The following is a 16,718-nucleotide window of genomic DNA, read 5'->3' as shown; positions in this document are numbered from 1 at the left end:
CCCTAGTGATGGGACTCAGAGGTGACTCAGAGATATTATCTCTGTATACAGCATCACCATCTCCATTCCCTGACTCACCTAAGTGGGCCACCTAGCCTGGGTTGGGGAGGGTACAACAAAAAAAATTCGGGGGGGGGCACGTGACTCCACGTGCCCCCATGTGTCCCCCAAATGCATCACCTCTCTAAGCGGTCTAAATATGCTTGCTCACCCCAGGCACTAAAATGCCTAGTTACGGCTCTGGCTCGGGGAGGCAGCAGGGAAACATTTCAGCAGCTCCCTGCCCTAGCTTGATACTCAGACCCCTCCTCCTACATAATCATGTTCCTTGATATTTTTCTACCCATGATTAATATTTCTTTCTTCCTTCCCCCATTTATAGCTCCATGTCTGTTCCTCTCTTCTTCCATTCTCTCCCTTCCCTTTTGTCACACAATTCATCTTACCTGGAGGGCATCATATTATTCTCCTCCCTGCCTGGACTGGTGCTGAGAGAAGAAGCTGCAGGAATAGCTCTTTTTCCAATTAAAAAGATGGGTCAAATAGGACCCTGGCTAGCACATATCTTTTTCTGTCTGTACGACTGATGGCCCTCCTGGGAGCCCTAGAAAGTTCCCATCTAATCTCCAGCTCCTTCTGTTGTTTTTTTCCACATCACAGTCTCCTTCTTGATAAGTTATGGGGAGGTCCTGCATTTCTGACTCATGGCATCACTACTCATGCTAATAAAACTCACCGCAAACTCATGCAGATAACAATCTTATACCACGTCACAATCAATTTCAATGTATATCCTATATATGTATCATAGATTCATAGCTTTTAAGGTCAGAAAGGACCATCATGATCATCTAGTTTGATTTTCTGTGTAACACAAGGCATAAAATGTCATCCAGTAATTCCTGCAGCAAGACCAGACCTTCTTGTTGAGCTAGACCATGTCTTGTAGAAAGATGTAGCCTTTCCCACGTCAAGGAACAACTGCAGCAGCTTCCTGCTGCTGGTGCGGGGAAGCTGAGGGGAAAAACTCTGGTGGTGGTGTGGGAGGAGGGAAGAAGGGAAGCAGCAGGGAAAGGCTCTATCAGCAGGGAGCTGCCAGAGTCTTTCCCTGCTGCCTGGGGTTTTATCTGTAGTGGGGAAAGATTTATTTCAAATATGGGCTGTAATTGTCTCATGATGCCCCATAAGGGTTCTGGTGTGGGGTGGTAGGTGACAGCTAGAGGTGTGTAGTCTGTGGTTGGTTGGTTTGTTTTCTGTACTGAAGCAGGTTCTTCTGGGGTATTTGGATGTCCCTTTCCATGATGCAATCTACTTCCCTGGTGAAGTGTCCTTTTTAGGGAAGGCAGTTTTAAGTGTGTTTATAAGTGTATCTTGGACTTTCTGTTTCAGAGCAAATTCTGTGGTATCTGAGTGCCTGACTGTACATAACTGATTTTTGATGGGTCTAGTGTGGTTGCTAGATCTGTGGAGGTAAGCATGGTGATCCATCAATTGCTAGTGTATAGTTGTTTGTAGGGTTCCATTGTTGAAGCTAATTGTGGTGTCCAGGCCATTGATGCTGGTGTAGATGTGTTCTAAAGGGGGTTTGATGAATGTGTCGTGATTGTTGAAGTTGTGGTGGAAATCTATGAAGGAATTTAGGTCTTCTATCCAGAGAATTAAAATATCATCAATGTATCTTAGGTATGTCATTGGTTTTGTGGTGCATTTTTTGAGAAATTCTTCTTCTAGGTGGCCTATGAAGAGCTTGGCTTACTGGGGAGCCATCCAGGTAACCATGACTGTTCCCATGGTTTGGACAAAGTGTTTGTTGTTAAATGTGAAGTTGTTGGGGGTGAAGATGAAGTGGATGAATTTGGTGATGTGTTTAGGGTGGATTTCTCAGTGTTGTACATTATCTTGTAGATACTTGAGGTGGGCAGTGATACCATCATGGTGAGGGATGCTGGTGTATATAGGGAGGTGAAGGCTGAGGTTGTAGAGTTTTTCTTGGAGTTGTTTGGGGGAAGGCCTTTTGGGTATCTTTAATTTTCTGTATGAATTGTAGTGTGGGGTCTTTGTTGTTCTTTATAGTAGGTTGGCATTGTTGACATAATCATCATGATTAAGGACAATGATTTTGGCTGGTTTGCTCACTACATGATGGTTTGATTTCAGGGACTATATAGCTATTTTCTTGGTGGTATAGGTGGATGATGATGGATATAATGTTCATTTCACAGTTGATTTTTTCCCTAAAGCAATAGATGTAATTACACCATATCACCCTTGGGCGAACATTTTTCAGAAAGCCCTCACTCCATACCTGATCTCTCAGTACTCGTCCTCAAAGGAAACTTGCACAACACCTTCAAAAGCCAAATCTGGGAAATTACATTAATAAATCTGCTAGACACTAAAAACTGTGGACTCAACAGAGACTGTAGTTTTATGGTTCATTACATTGATCTGCTGACCCTTACTTACCCCCTTCACTTTAAGTGGTCTTTTACCACACAAGTAACAATGCTTAACAATCTAAACCTCAATAGACCACTTCAGTTTAAGTGGTCTCTCACAATATTTTAAGTGATTATTTAGCTCAGACAGTCTGGTTTCTTCCCCAGACCTAAAGAAGAGCTCTGTGAAGCTCAAAGTCTTATAACTTCCACTAGCAGAAGTTGGTCCAGTAAAAGATATTACCTCATCCACCTTGTCTCTCTCATATCGTGGGACCAACATGGCTTCAGTGCCACTACAAATAACTATGGAAGATAATCTAATGGAGGCTTTTATTGGAACGAGGGTGAAAAACCAGGGAACTGCCCTTATAGAGTTTCATACAATGCACACACTCACTTTGTCATCCTGGTTATGGACTTGTTTGGGGAGCAGAATTCTCTGTAGATAAATTTATTCTTTTGTTGCCAGTCTTTCCCCCATGCTGCCTTCTATCACCACAAGATGATACAACACTACTTTGCCACATGCTGTTGAGTTCTATCAACATGGCATTCTAAAAGGTTTATAAATGAGCTGTTCTTTTTACTGCAAATAGCTGGGACCTACCTTGCAAGGTTCTGATCATTTATTGCAAGTTGCTAAGCACACTTGACTGCCATTGAAGACAATGGGAGTCAAGGGTATTGAGCACTTTACAAGATCTGGTACGCTGTGGGTAAATATAACAAATGCCCAGAAGTTAAGAGGGTACTCCTTCATGTAATGAGGCACATACATTTGACAGTGAGTTAACATAATGTATTAAAAATACCACATTGACTCCTGAGCAAGGTTGTTAGGATCCAAAGAAAAATAAAAGCAAGTAATTATGATAAGTTTAAAATTAATTAAAAAATATTAATAATCCTCTACAGATTCTTACTGCCTGTTTGCCTAAGAGTATTGAAACCCTTTGGCTTTATCTCCAAGTCTTCAAATAGTCCTAATTTATAGTGAAGACAGATATAGTGAAGAAGATTATTGCTTAATAGGATATTAACAAAGCCACTACTCTCTTGCTAAAATGAAATATAGAATGTTAGGTTCTGCCATGGACTTTGCATGGACCATGGTCAACATAATATAAAATAATTAAAATGTAATTTTAAGTTGGGAGCATACTGGTCAGGCAAACTGTAGAATTTATCAAATAAATACCTTACAAGGATCAGTAATATAATTTTCCAAATCACAACTTTATTCACACTCACAGCAATATTTCTGTAACAAAAAAATAATTACATTTTTAAAACTCACTATTTCATGAATCAGTTATAAACTACGGGCTGGATTCACAAAGAAACTTAGGCAAAGTGAAGCTGAGCATCACCACACCTAACTTTTAGGTTCTGAGAAAAATCACTGATTCACAAAGCCTGAGTTCAGTGCCTAGGGTCCCTATACAATGAGTGGGGACAGACAAGCACCTCAGAATGGGACTCACAAAAAACAGCATGCTAGGTTTCGTCTTGCCTAAGCTAGCCAACGGGAGGTGCCAATCTAGGGTGGGTGTGCTAAGCCTTGCCCCACTCTTGGAAATAGGCACCAAGTCCAGGCTGCACGGATGCCTCCCTTTGCTTGGTTGATTCTCAACTGTGAACCCTCTCTTGATGTTAGGGCCTGTGCCATTTTGGCTAGGGGCAGGGGGAGAGACCAGGAGAATCTCCCTCATAGCTTCTTGCCCAGTGGTTATAGTACTCAGCTGGGAGACCCTCAGAGTTCACGTCTCACCTGTTTGGATAAATAATTAAAGGGTCATTGGAGCAGGGGGATTGGCTCCTACATCTCCAATCTCCCAGCTGAGTGCTCTAACCATCAGATAGAGTTACTCTCATGTTGCGTGCTCTCTTTCTCTCTCTCTCTGTCTTGTCCATTGATTATTTATTTATACACAGTGGAACATCTTCAAAAAGATTGACAGAGGGAGCCCCATATCCAGTGGTGCAAGTAAAATCAATTTATTACTGGTATGGGGGGGCACCAACTAAGGGGCGAACCGTGACCTCCCAACGTGATCCTCCATGTGACTCCGCCCCCAGCCCGGGGCCCCCAAACTCTCCCCATCCCCTCCCAATGATCCATCCCACATTACCTGGGGGGGGATACTTTGTCCTCCTTCTGCTGCACTGGAGACTTCGGAACCACAGCAGGGAAAGGAGCAAAAACCCCAGCCCTACCCCCTGCCCTTCCACAGAGCTGCATCGTCGTCCTCTGTCTGTGTACTAAAGCAGCAGCCCCGATGGAGGACAGGGCTGGGGGCGGTACAGCTGCCAGAAGAGCGGCTGCTATACAGATGGAGTTGGAGGAGAGGCAGCTCCATGGAAGGGCGGGGTGGGGTAGGGTGGGGGTGGTACAGCCAAGCCAGAGGAGGCGTGGGGTCCCTGGCTCCTCTTGTGTCTTTCTGGTATGCCGTACTGGCTATAAATATCTTTCGGGTACGGCATACCGTACCGCCATACTTGCACTGCTGCCCATATCAGAACATCCCATAGCTGAGTGGCTACGGCACTCACCGGAGGGGTAGCAGATCCCTATGCAAATCTTTTCTCTTCATCAGGTGGAGGAGGCCATGAACTGGGGGGTCTTCAATATCCCAATTGAGTACCCTAAATATGGGGTTAAAAGCTTTGTGTAAACTTGTCTACAGGGGCCCGATCTAGTAGGTGAGCTCTGAGTTTGCCTATTGTATAAAGCCCTGCGGGAGACTTAGAAAGAGATACCACTATCCTTCCCTGGTTCATGCTTTGCTCTGGGCCTTAGGTGTCCAGATGCCTGGTGCAGTGCACATGCTCAGAGGCAGAAATATAGGCACCGAAGGAGTATTTACAGCAAACATTTAGGTGTTGCACGAGTTTAGATGACCACAGGGTTTGGTGGGAGCTGAACAGAGGTTATGTGAATCCCAGTGGGGCCTGATTCTGGTACTTAGGTACCTAAGTCTTTTTGTGAATCTAACCCATTATATCAACTAGAACTAGTTGTAAAATGGAATTTCCATTCCATGAGAAATATTGACATTTCAAAATGTGTTTTAATTCTAAATCAGAACAAAAAAAAATCACTGTTTCAAAATTTACTGCAGTATGGAAATAGCAAAAAAACAAAAACAAATAAACAAAAAACAAAAACCACAACCAATTTGGAAACACTGAAACATTTTGTTTCAATAATGATGAAATGTTTCATTTTTATAATGTTGAAATATAATATAATATAATATAATATAATATAATATAATATAAAAGCCAAAACAAAATGAAGCAAAATGAGAAAATCAAAATGAAACATTTTTATCAAAACAAAATGTTTCAATATTATGAAAACCAAATATTTTAACATTATCAAAATGAAATGACTAAGTTGAAACTATTTGTTTTGACACTTTCCCTTTGCAAATGTTGTTTAAATTGACACAATATTCTCACAATATGTTTTGATTTCAATGAAACTGCATTTTTGACAGAAAACTGTTCCATCAATTATGTTTTTGACCAGCCCTTGTGTCAAACCAAGCAAGTCAAATTAGCATGTTTTCTTGAAATTTATGGGCAAGGTCATTTTGTTCTAACATTTAATAAACCCTCTTTATTTCTGTTTTTAAAGAAAAATGTATCGAAGCTTGAAGTCAGATCCTCAGCTGGTGTTTATCAGTGCAGTTCCACTAAAGTAAATTACACAACTCTGGTGAATACGAACTGAGGATGAGGCTCTTGGGGCTAGATCCATAAAGGGATTTAGGCACCTATTAGTACATTAGAAGCTTATGCCCAAACTTTAGTACCTAAAAATACCCCTGCCTAGCCCCGTCGGTGCCTAAAGTTCCTAAGCACCTAAGGCTATGTCTATACTTATAGCAGCATGGAGAGTACATACATTGTATGCACCCCCACCCCACCAACATGGCAGTATAGATGGTGAGACACTATTTAGACATGTAGAATAAAGATATGCCAGAACCCTAGGTTAATAGCCTACATGGCTCTTTACATGCCCAAGTAGTACTCCCAGGTCTACACTGCTCTTTTTAGCACTGTAGTGTCCTGCTGCCTCCCTGCTGATGGAGCCTTTCCCCTCCATAGGGAATAACTTGGGGGGATGTTCCCGTCGTTCTCTTAGCCGGAGATGGAGTAGAATTGGGTTCTGATACTGAGCTCCTCTTACAATTTGAGCCAGTCTGGTCCGATCCATCTGTTCAGCAGTCACTGCTCCCCTCATGACAGCTCTCTGAAGCAGTCTCTCCAGCCTCTGTATATAGGCTGAAATCTTCTCGCCAATTTGCTGTCGGGAATTAAGGAATTTACAGTAACTGTCTTCAGGGCCCTCTACGCTCCCAAAGGTATGATCAAGGGCCTCTAGGCAGTCCTTCACACTGACCCCAGGGTCAATGAGCTTCAGGGTGCGAATTACATCTAATGCTGGGCCACTAAGGCTCTCTATTAGACATCTTCGCTTTTCTGCATCAGGTACGGCCCATTCCTGCAGCATTTCAGTGGTATGCTCCAACCAGGGTTTGAACTCCTCTGCCCCAGCAAATAATCTTAACTCACGACAAGAGTTTAACATAGCCTGGGACAGCACAACCTTTTCCAATATTTGCCCCAGTGCTTTTACCCAATCATTGGCTGAGGCTGCGGCCCCTGAGCTAGAGGCTGGAGGGCCGGGGCCCAACAAACCTGACATATTAGCCATTATACAAACAGTAATTTTCTCAAAATATAACCACAATTGTTTCCCAATGCAGTGGAACACTCAACAGGTGCTTGCGAGGGGTACTGACCCAGGGAATCCCGGACGAGCCCCCAAAAATGTAACCCTTCTGCCCATCTAAGTTGGCAGCAACAAGGGCCGGGTTCTGTATCTAGGGGTTCCGTTTCAATAACGCAATGCAAAACCGGCTCGAGCCCCCACCCAGTGACCTGGGACAATTACATACCACCCCCCTGGGTACCTCTAAGAGGCAATACTTCCCCTCTCGCAAGCACGGAGTCTGAGTGTAGCAGAAAATGTTTAATAACATGAGGTAAACGACATCAGCATAAAATTGGAAAAACACCACAAACAGGATTCATAACACAAACCATGAGCAAAACCCACCCCAGCAATTTGGGCTGTGTCCTTTCCCTTTGGTTCTTGAATCCAGCAACCCAAAAAATCACCCAGAGTCCCCAAAGTCCAACACCCCCAAAGTCTCTTGGGTCCAGCAACCACCCAAAGTCCCAAAAGTCCAACAACCCCCAAAGTGCAGCCCCAGAGTAAACGGGGGGGGGGGGGGCACGCAGGGTGTTAAGGGGCACCTTACGTGATCCGAGGCTGGCCAGCCGTCTGTTTCTCCGTGGGGGTACCGCCGCAGCCTTCACCATGAAACAGTCCACTTTCCTGCCATCCCACGAACTGCTCCGCTCTACAAGCTGCTCCGCTCCGCTCCCTGACCTGTGAGCCGTTCCAGCCGTCCCCGCAAACAGCTCCGCTCGCCGTTCCTTGGGCCACTCCAACCAGCCCTGCAAGGCTCCATGCCGCTCGCTGCTCCTCCGGTCGTCCCCACAAATTGCTCCGCCAGCTGCTGAGCAATATAGCTTCAGGCTCCACCACTAGTTAACACCGCACTCAGTGATCTCGGTTCTTAATAACTTTAGCTCTTTTGTGATTTCAGCTCTTAGCGATTTCAGCTCATATAGTAGGGGAGCCCCAGTGCTGGTGCACCATTGGCCCGAAGTGAATTCAGCTCAGCAGCCTGTAACTAGACTCCTAATGGAATCAAAGTTAGCTCTGACATTCAACAGTGGAGAGAGGAGGTGGTACAATTGGTGTTTCAAACCCTCAGAGGGGGCCCATACCATCAGGTACAAATACCTGTCCCCATCCTCTCTCAATTCACTGGGTTTTGTAACCCATGCCCCTTGTCAAGCAATTGCTACTTAGGTAATGGTGAAGGACTCACTCAGTCCTTCTGTCATACAACAGTTCCACTGGCCTTGATTCACAGAATCAGGGTAACAAAACTTTATTCTTCCTGCCCCAATAACAGAGAAATTGGGGATCCCACACCAGCCAAAGTAACCACTTTCAGTTGCTGCTGTTTCATGCCAGGCGTGTGGGTGTGCCTATGCAAACAAGATTAGCCCCTGGAGTTCTTTTCCACACTCGCCATAATTCACCACCAGATGTCAGGGTAGAGCTCATCCTGACTCTACTTACACTAGATTAATTTTTAAACATTTAGAAGCATATTTTGTTATGTTTTACCTGTCACTTTTCTATCTTCATTCCTTATACTTGAACTCACTTAACCATATGTACATGTTGTTAATACATTTAATTCATTTTTATCATAAACCAACTCAGTGCTGCATTTAAAGGGAAGGGTGTATTTATTCCCAGTTAAGCTAATAAGCTGTGATGTGCTTTTGTGTTTTTAAAGGAACAAACAAAATGTTTCATTTCTTTGAGCTATCTAGGAGAGGGTGGAACACTTCAGAACACCTGGTTTTGGGGAAATTCAGTATTGGGAGTGGGTTGGGGTCACCCTGCAAGTAGTAATCAAGGATGGTGGAAGCTGCTCTGGGGCTGTTTACAGGATGCTGGGATCAAAACTGTTGAACCAGAGCTGTCTAGCACACAAACACTCAGGGTGTGATCTGCAGGCTGGTAGGGTAGTTGTGAGCAGCCCAGGTTGGGAGCTACAACAATGAAACATTGTGATGCACCCAAAATATGGGGAAGACAGTGACACAATCCCTCACTGCTCTGGATTTGCACCCCAAACTGTGACACCCTTCAAAAACTGGGACTGGTGCTGTTCAACATATCCATCAATGAAAAACGGTCTTAAGCAAAGTAAGTAGTCATGAGATAAAAGGGAAGGTCCCTTTGTGGATCAGAAGCTGGATAAAAGATAGGAAACAAAGGATAAGAATAAACAATTAATTTTCATAGCAGAGAGAGATAAATAGCAGGGTACCCCAAGGATCTGTAGTGGGACCTGTGCTGTTCAACATATTCATAAATGATCAGGAAAAGGTGAGAACAGTGAGCTGGCCAATTTACTCAAGATAGTTAAGTACAAAGCAGACTGCAAAGAGTTACAAACGGATCTCACAAAACTGGTGATGGGGCAAAAAAATATATGAAATTCAATGTTGATAAATGCAACATCATGCACAGTGGAAAACATAATCCCAACTATACTTAAAAATGATGGGGGCCAAATTAGGTGTTACTACGCAAGAAAAAGATCTTGGAGTCATTGTGGATAGTTCTCTGAAAACATCAGCTCAATGTGAGGTGGCAGTCAGAAAAGCTAACAGAATGTTAGGAACCATTAAGAAAGGATATTTAATGACAGAAAATATCATAATGCCATGATAAAAATACAATGCCATAAATATCATTCATAATGTCACTATAGAAATCCATAAACTAGCTAGAAAAAGGGTAACAAGAAATTATTCTACAAATACATTAGAAGCCAAAGGAAGACCAAGGACAGGGTAGGCCCATTACTCAATGATGGATGATAAACAATAATAAAATGTGCAAATGTCAGAAGTGCTAAATGACTTTTTTGTTTCAGTTTTCACCAAAAAGTTTAGTAGCAATTGGACATCTAACTTAATAAATGTCTATGAAAACGAGGTAGGATCAAAGGCTAAAATAGGGAAAGAACAAGTTAAAAATTACTTAGACCAGTTAGATGGTTTCAAGTCACTAAGGCCTGATGAAATACATCCTAGAATACTTAAGGAGGTGACTGAGGAGATATCTGAGCCATTAGCAATTATCTTCAAAAAGTCATGGAAGATGGGAGAGATTACAAGGAATGGAAAAGGGCAAATACAGTGCCAATCTCTAAAAAGGTGATAAGGACAACCCAGGGAATTACTGACCTTAACTGAGCTTAACTTCAGTACCAGGAAAAATAATTAAGCAATCAATTTGCAAACACCTAGAAGATAATAAGGTGATAAGTAACAGCATGGATTTGTCAAGAACAAATCACATCAAACCAGCCTAATAGCTTTCTTTGACAAGGTAACAAGCCTTGTGGATAGGGGCAATGTGGTAGATGTGGTATATCTTGATTTTATTAAGGCTTTTGATACTGTCTCACATGATCTTTTCATAAACAAACTAGGGAAATACTACATAGATAGAGCTACTATAAGGTGGGTGCATAACTGGTTGGAAAACTATTCCCACAGAGTAGTTATCAGTGGTTCACAGTCAAGCTGGAAAAGCATATCGAGTGGGGTCTCGCTGGGATCAGTTCTGGGTCTGGTTCTGTTCAATATCTTCATCAATGATTTAGATAATGGCATAGAGACACTTATAAAGTTTGTGGATGATACCAAGCTGGAGGTGTTGCAAAGTGCTTTGGAGGATAGGATTAAAATTCAAAATGATCTGGACAAACTGGAGAAATGGTCTGAAGTAAATAAGATGAAATTCAATAACAACAAATGCAAAGTATTCCACTTAGGAAGGAACAATCAGTTGCACAGCTACAAAATGGGAAATGATTGCCTGCGAAGGAGTAATGCAGAAAGAAATCTCAGGGTCATAGTGGATCACAAGTTAAATATGAGTCAGCAATGTAACACCCCCATTGCAAAAAAAGCAAACATCATTCTGGGATGTATTAGCAGCAGTACTGTAAGCAAGACCCAAGAAGTAATTCTTCTGTTCTATTCTGCGCGTATAAGGCCTCAGCTAGAGTATTGTGTCCAGTTCTGGGTGCCACATTTCTGGAACAATGGGCCAAATTAGAGAACAACAAAAATGATTAAAGGTCTAGAAAACATATGAGGGAAGCTTAAAAAATTGGGTTTGTTTAGTCTGAAGAAGAGAAGACTGAGAGGGGACATCATAACAGTTTTCAAGTACAGAAAGGGTTGTTACAAGGAGGAGGGAGACAAATAATTCTTGTTAACCTCTGAGGATAGGACAAGAAACAATGGGTTTAAATTGCAGCAAGGGCACTTTAGGTTGGACGTTAGGAAAAACTTGAACTAGGTGAGCACTGGAATAAATTGCCAAGGGAGGTTGTGGAATCTCCATCACTGGGGATTTTTAAGACAGGTTAGACAGAAATCTGTCAGGGATGCTCTAGATAATACTTAGTCCTGCCTTGAGTACAGGATGCTGGACTAGAAGACCTCTCAAAGTCCCTTCCAATCCTACAATTCTATGATTCTATGGTATGCCCAAACCTTGAATACTGCATGCAGTTCTGGTTGCCCTGTCTCAAAAAAGAATTGGAAAAAGTAAAGAGAGGAGCCACAAAAATAATTAGGGGGATGGAACAGATTCTATATGAGGAGAGATTAAAAAAAGACTGGGACTATTCATCTTAGACAAGAGACGACTGCGGGGGCGGGATAGGATAGAGGTCTATAAAATCGTGAATGGTGTGGAGAAAGTGGATAAGGCAGGTTATTTACCCCTTCATACAACACAAGAATTCGGGGTCACCCAATGAAATTAATAGGCTGGAGGTTTAAAACAAACATAAGGAAGTACTTCTTCATACAACACACAGTCAACCTGTGGAACTCGTTTCTGGAGGATGTAGTGAAGGCCAAAAGAATAACTGGCTTCAAAAAAAGAATTTAAAAAGTTGGCTATTAGGCAAGATGGTCAGGGCTGCAACCCTATATGCTAGGTGCCCCTTAACCTCTGACTGCCAGAAGCTGAATCAGGGCAACAGAGGATGGATCACTCGAGAAAGTGCCCTGTTCTGTAAATTCCTGCTGAAACCTCTGGCACCAGCCTCTATCAGATATTGGGCTAGATGGACTATTGGTGTGACCCAGTATGGGCATTCTTATGTTATAGTTGGATCTATAAATAGATGGACTTTCCTTATAAAGATCAGATAATTAAAAGCTTTATATAATAGTATCCTATTAACTGCTCTGGGATTTTATGAAGAAAGAAAAAATTGAGAAGCATCCATCTGAAACAACAATTTCCTTAAAGAAAGGGGCATGAAGGTGCCTGCTAGTCAAGGAGTTAACTTCATTTGAGCCTCCCCTGGTCCTAGTGAGCAAAGCATTAACTTCAGATCAGCTTCCTCCATCACCTTGCACATATTTCAGAGAGAGAACTACTGCCTTTTTCCTGCACCACTGACATCACTGTGAAGTGTTCCAATGACATCAGTGGAAATACGGCAGGCCCCCACATAAGAGGGGCTGTTTATAAGATAGAGTGAAGAAAATCTATTTGAGAATCATAGAAGTGGAAGGGACCTTGAAAGGTCATTGAGTCCAGTCCCCTGTCTTCATAGCAGGACCAAGTATCATCCCTGACAGATTTTTGCCCCGGATCCCTAAGTGGCCCCCTCAAGGACTGAACTCACAATCCTAGGTTTAGTAGGTCAATGCTCAAACCACTGAGCTATCCCTCCCCAAGGTTGCATGGGACCCGACATAGAAGAGTCATAGAATTGGTCTGAAGCCTAAACTAGAGAGATTTTCCTATTTATTTTCTAGTTAGGTTAATTATCTTCTTTTATTTTCTTGCTATAAGCACTAGCCCTTGAGACAGAGACTTTGCTGACTGTGATTTTTCCGGCTGAGTCAGTCTACTGGCTTACATGCTTGATAGTATATTCTGTGTGATGGGAAATATGCCCTTTATCTAACAAAAATATTCTGGTTACCAAAGTCAAACTAAACACAGAAATTGACAAGACAATCCAGAAGGTAAAGGAGTCCGACCAGGAGCGCCGCCGAAATACCGCCGTGGTCGCTGCCCCCCAAATTGTAGCGCCCTAGGTGACCGCCTAGGTCGCCTAATGGGTTGCGCCGGCCCTGAGTCCGACTACATATAGTTAAATGTAGGTCTGTGACATTTCAATTAACTTGTGATACTTTTGCTTTCATGAAATGATACAGCCTGAGAGCATATTATCAATAGTGCTATATCCAGGTAAACATCGGTGTATGTTGTTAATTATAGAGGACTATAAGTATGCATGGCACTTTACAGCAGTGAAAGGTCAGATCTTCAGCAGACATAAGTTGGCTGAGGATTTGAACCAAATATGCCCTCAGAAACTGACAACATGGGGTAACACTTGAAGTACAACAGAGCACTGACATAGGGTCACTGGTACGATTAGCCAACATATTAGGATACTGCTGCACATGCACTGGGAAATGAGGTGGTAAAAACAGACTCCAAGACATAAAAAACCCACTAGTTTTTCACTGTATACTTCATTTTATAACATATCATGATAGTTTACTAATGTAGTGGTACAGAATGTTTTAAATATAATAAAAGTGGGGGGAAAATCATCAGTAAATAAGGCAAAGTATGAATTTGGGCCAGCTATTTGGTCATGCTTTAGCTTCTATAGAACCAGAAAGGACCCGGAAGGCTGACTTAATGAGCCCCCAAGAGATTCCCCAGCCATAGACAGTGTGCCTCAGAGAAAGGTCAGGGGCATCCCTTTATCTGGTGATCCCCAGCTGCCTAAATAGGACCTTTGGGCTGTGAACAGCTCACATAAATTAGAACAATCATCAAGCTGCTTTAATTCATTGCTGGGGATCTAGGCCAGTGCCGATCGACTCCTGGGTCGAGAGTCTGCAAAAGCACCTAACGTATAAACACATCTAAGCCAGACTAGAGGATCTGGCACAAAGTAGTATTTAAGCAAATATCCAGTAGTAATACATATAGTAATAATAATATATATAGGAAAAAGCTGTCCTGAAAATGGGTGGAAAGGCTTTCCTCTGAAAAATGTCATATTTATGGAGAGAAAAAAAAAACGTATTTTCCTAAATTGGCATAAAAAGTCAAAAGTTTTCCAGAAAAAATCCATTTCAGGAGAACTGAAATGGAATTTTCCAGCTTGATGGATGCCTGCCTAAAAGGCTTTGTCAAGTTCTCTTCTGCCTGTAGGGAACCATCATTTTGATTTCCCTGGCAGAATTTTCTTGTAGGAAATTTCAATTTTGCCAAAAGGGCATTTTTCCATTGGAAAATCATTCTATAGGAAAATTCATGATCAGCTCATAGATAGGTATGTGTGTTTGTTTCTTTTTTTTTTTTTACAAAAGTAGCATCTTGTTCTTAGGATTGGAATATAAAATAAGAAATCAAAAAGATAAAATGCATACTTGACTCAAATATGCAAAAACACAAACCAAAAGCCTCTTCAACAATGCTGTATAAACTTTGTGTGTCCTGAAGGCTATATTCTTATCTCAGTTACATCCAGAGTATTGTTGGAGTAACTCCATTGAATTTCTGAAATGACTCTGACTTTACACTAGCAGAAATGACAATAGATTTTGGCTGTAGATCCTTTCTTGAAGTTATTCCTCCCTACAACTAAAGCTGATATGACATTTATCGCTAATCAAAAATTACCAAGAGGAGGATGCTCACCATCTTCATCATTATTCATTGGGATATCTCTTTTGCATTTCTTGAAGTTAGCATATTTTTTGTTTCCTTACTACTTGTGAAATTTTAATTGAATAAATTATACAGTGTTCATCTACTTGTTAATCTTGTGCCCTGTTGTTACATGAAATGAACAATCTCTAATGCCACCCTGTTGCATATTCATATAGGTCATATTAATAATAGAGTTCAGAATTTTCACAAACAAGTATTGTCAGGGCATAAAGTTTGTAAATACTAATGAATTGATTGGAATCAGAATACCAATATCCTAGAAGAAAAATAAATGAGTTTCTCCTCCTTGTAACTTTTCTGTTTCTTGGGTTTCTCCCATACATGCACAGACATTACATGTATGTTGCATAAGCAGTAACAGTGCATTCAATGCATTCCTATTAACCTTTATTAGGAATGAAAGTTAGAAACATTAGAGCATTAATTAACTTTACTGTCTAGGAATATGGCAAGCATAGGATCATTAACAATAACGCATTATCCTCAATGATGGTTTTTGATGGCTCACAGGGATTTCATCCGTGGTCTATGTGTGTGTGTATGTATACATCTCTGCCACCTCACAGATCACACTGAGTCTACAAAAAAATCTCACTTACCCAAGCTTTGTTCATCTGAAAATTTACATGGAACAGCTGCACACTATGTGTCAATAATAATTTCCTGTTTGTCTTTGCTGAATTTGTCCATTAGAAACATTCACCCATCTGTGAGGGCAAAGATTGTTCATCACCTTTGAGAATAAAAGGTGTATGAGAATATATCTATTAGAGTGTGTCTCTATGTATAGCTAGTTATATCTTTATACATACAGATATAGATATGGGTAGATATTGATGAGCAACATTAATTTATAGAGTAGCAGCTATTAAAAAAGTCAGAGTTTACCCAGGAGCATGTGAGATGTCATTCATTCTTCCAGCCCTTAGATTAGGAAATAACTTTGATATCTGTGTTGCTTCTGTTGGCTAATATTGGAATTTTAGCGGCTATCTGTTGGTGTATGTGAACTGTGTGTGTAGTATGGCCATCTCAAGCTGATCCCAGTTACCACATCACACCACTATTTCATAGATTAGCTGTCATCGAAAATCACAATATCATTATGAAAGCAGCAGCTATTAGTTTATAGGCACATGGCAAGTTTGTAATATGGCAAACACTTCAGAAAACATGAAATGAAAGTACTAGTTTGTCCAACACTTTAATCATGATTTGCTCTTGGTAAACCCATGCTGGCTGCTAGTGCAAACCCCTTCATCCTCCAGGTATTTGCAAATTGAATGTTTTATACATTGCTCTAGTAACTTCCCAGATATTTGTCAGGCTGACTGGTCTATAGTTCCCTGACTCCTCCTCCTTTCCCCCCCTTTTAAAGATGGGCACTACGATAGGCTCCTCTATCGAAGAGGGCTGCACATAATATACAGAACTGATGATTCCACAGCTTCTGCCATTTAGGTGAGGTAAGGAAAGGGGTAGGATCACTATTTAGACAATTACGTTGCAAGAAGACTGTAAATAGGTTTTAAAATGTAATAAATGTGCAAGTTGCACAATATATTTTATGAATATAAACCAATATTATGCCTTTATTAATTCCTGGCTTAATTCTAGGCCTTATTTGTTCAAATTAATTCTCTGAAATTTTAGTTGTAGCTCAGTTATAAATAGCTACAGTACTTTCCCCCTTTATGCTACTTAATAGCTATTTAATACATGCTTCTCCAGGGATTTGAAACTAGCCCTTATGATCATGGAGTTTGAGATACAGAATGATATGTGGGGTATTAACTCTTCTG

Source organism: Terrapene carolina, unplaced genomic scaffold (assembly GCF_002925995.2).
Source record: "Terrapene carolina triunguis isolate 2854851 unplaced genomic scaffold, T_m_triunguis-2.0 Scaffold66, whole genome shotgun sequence".
NCBI lineage: Eukaryota > Metazoa > Chordata > Testudines > Emydidae > Terrapene > Terrapene triunguis.
Note: the sequence above shows the minus strand (reverse complement) of the source record.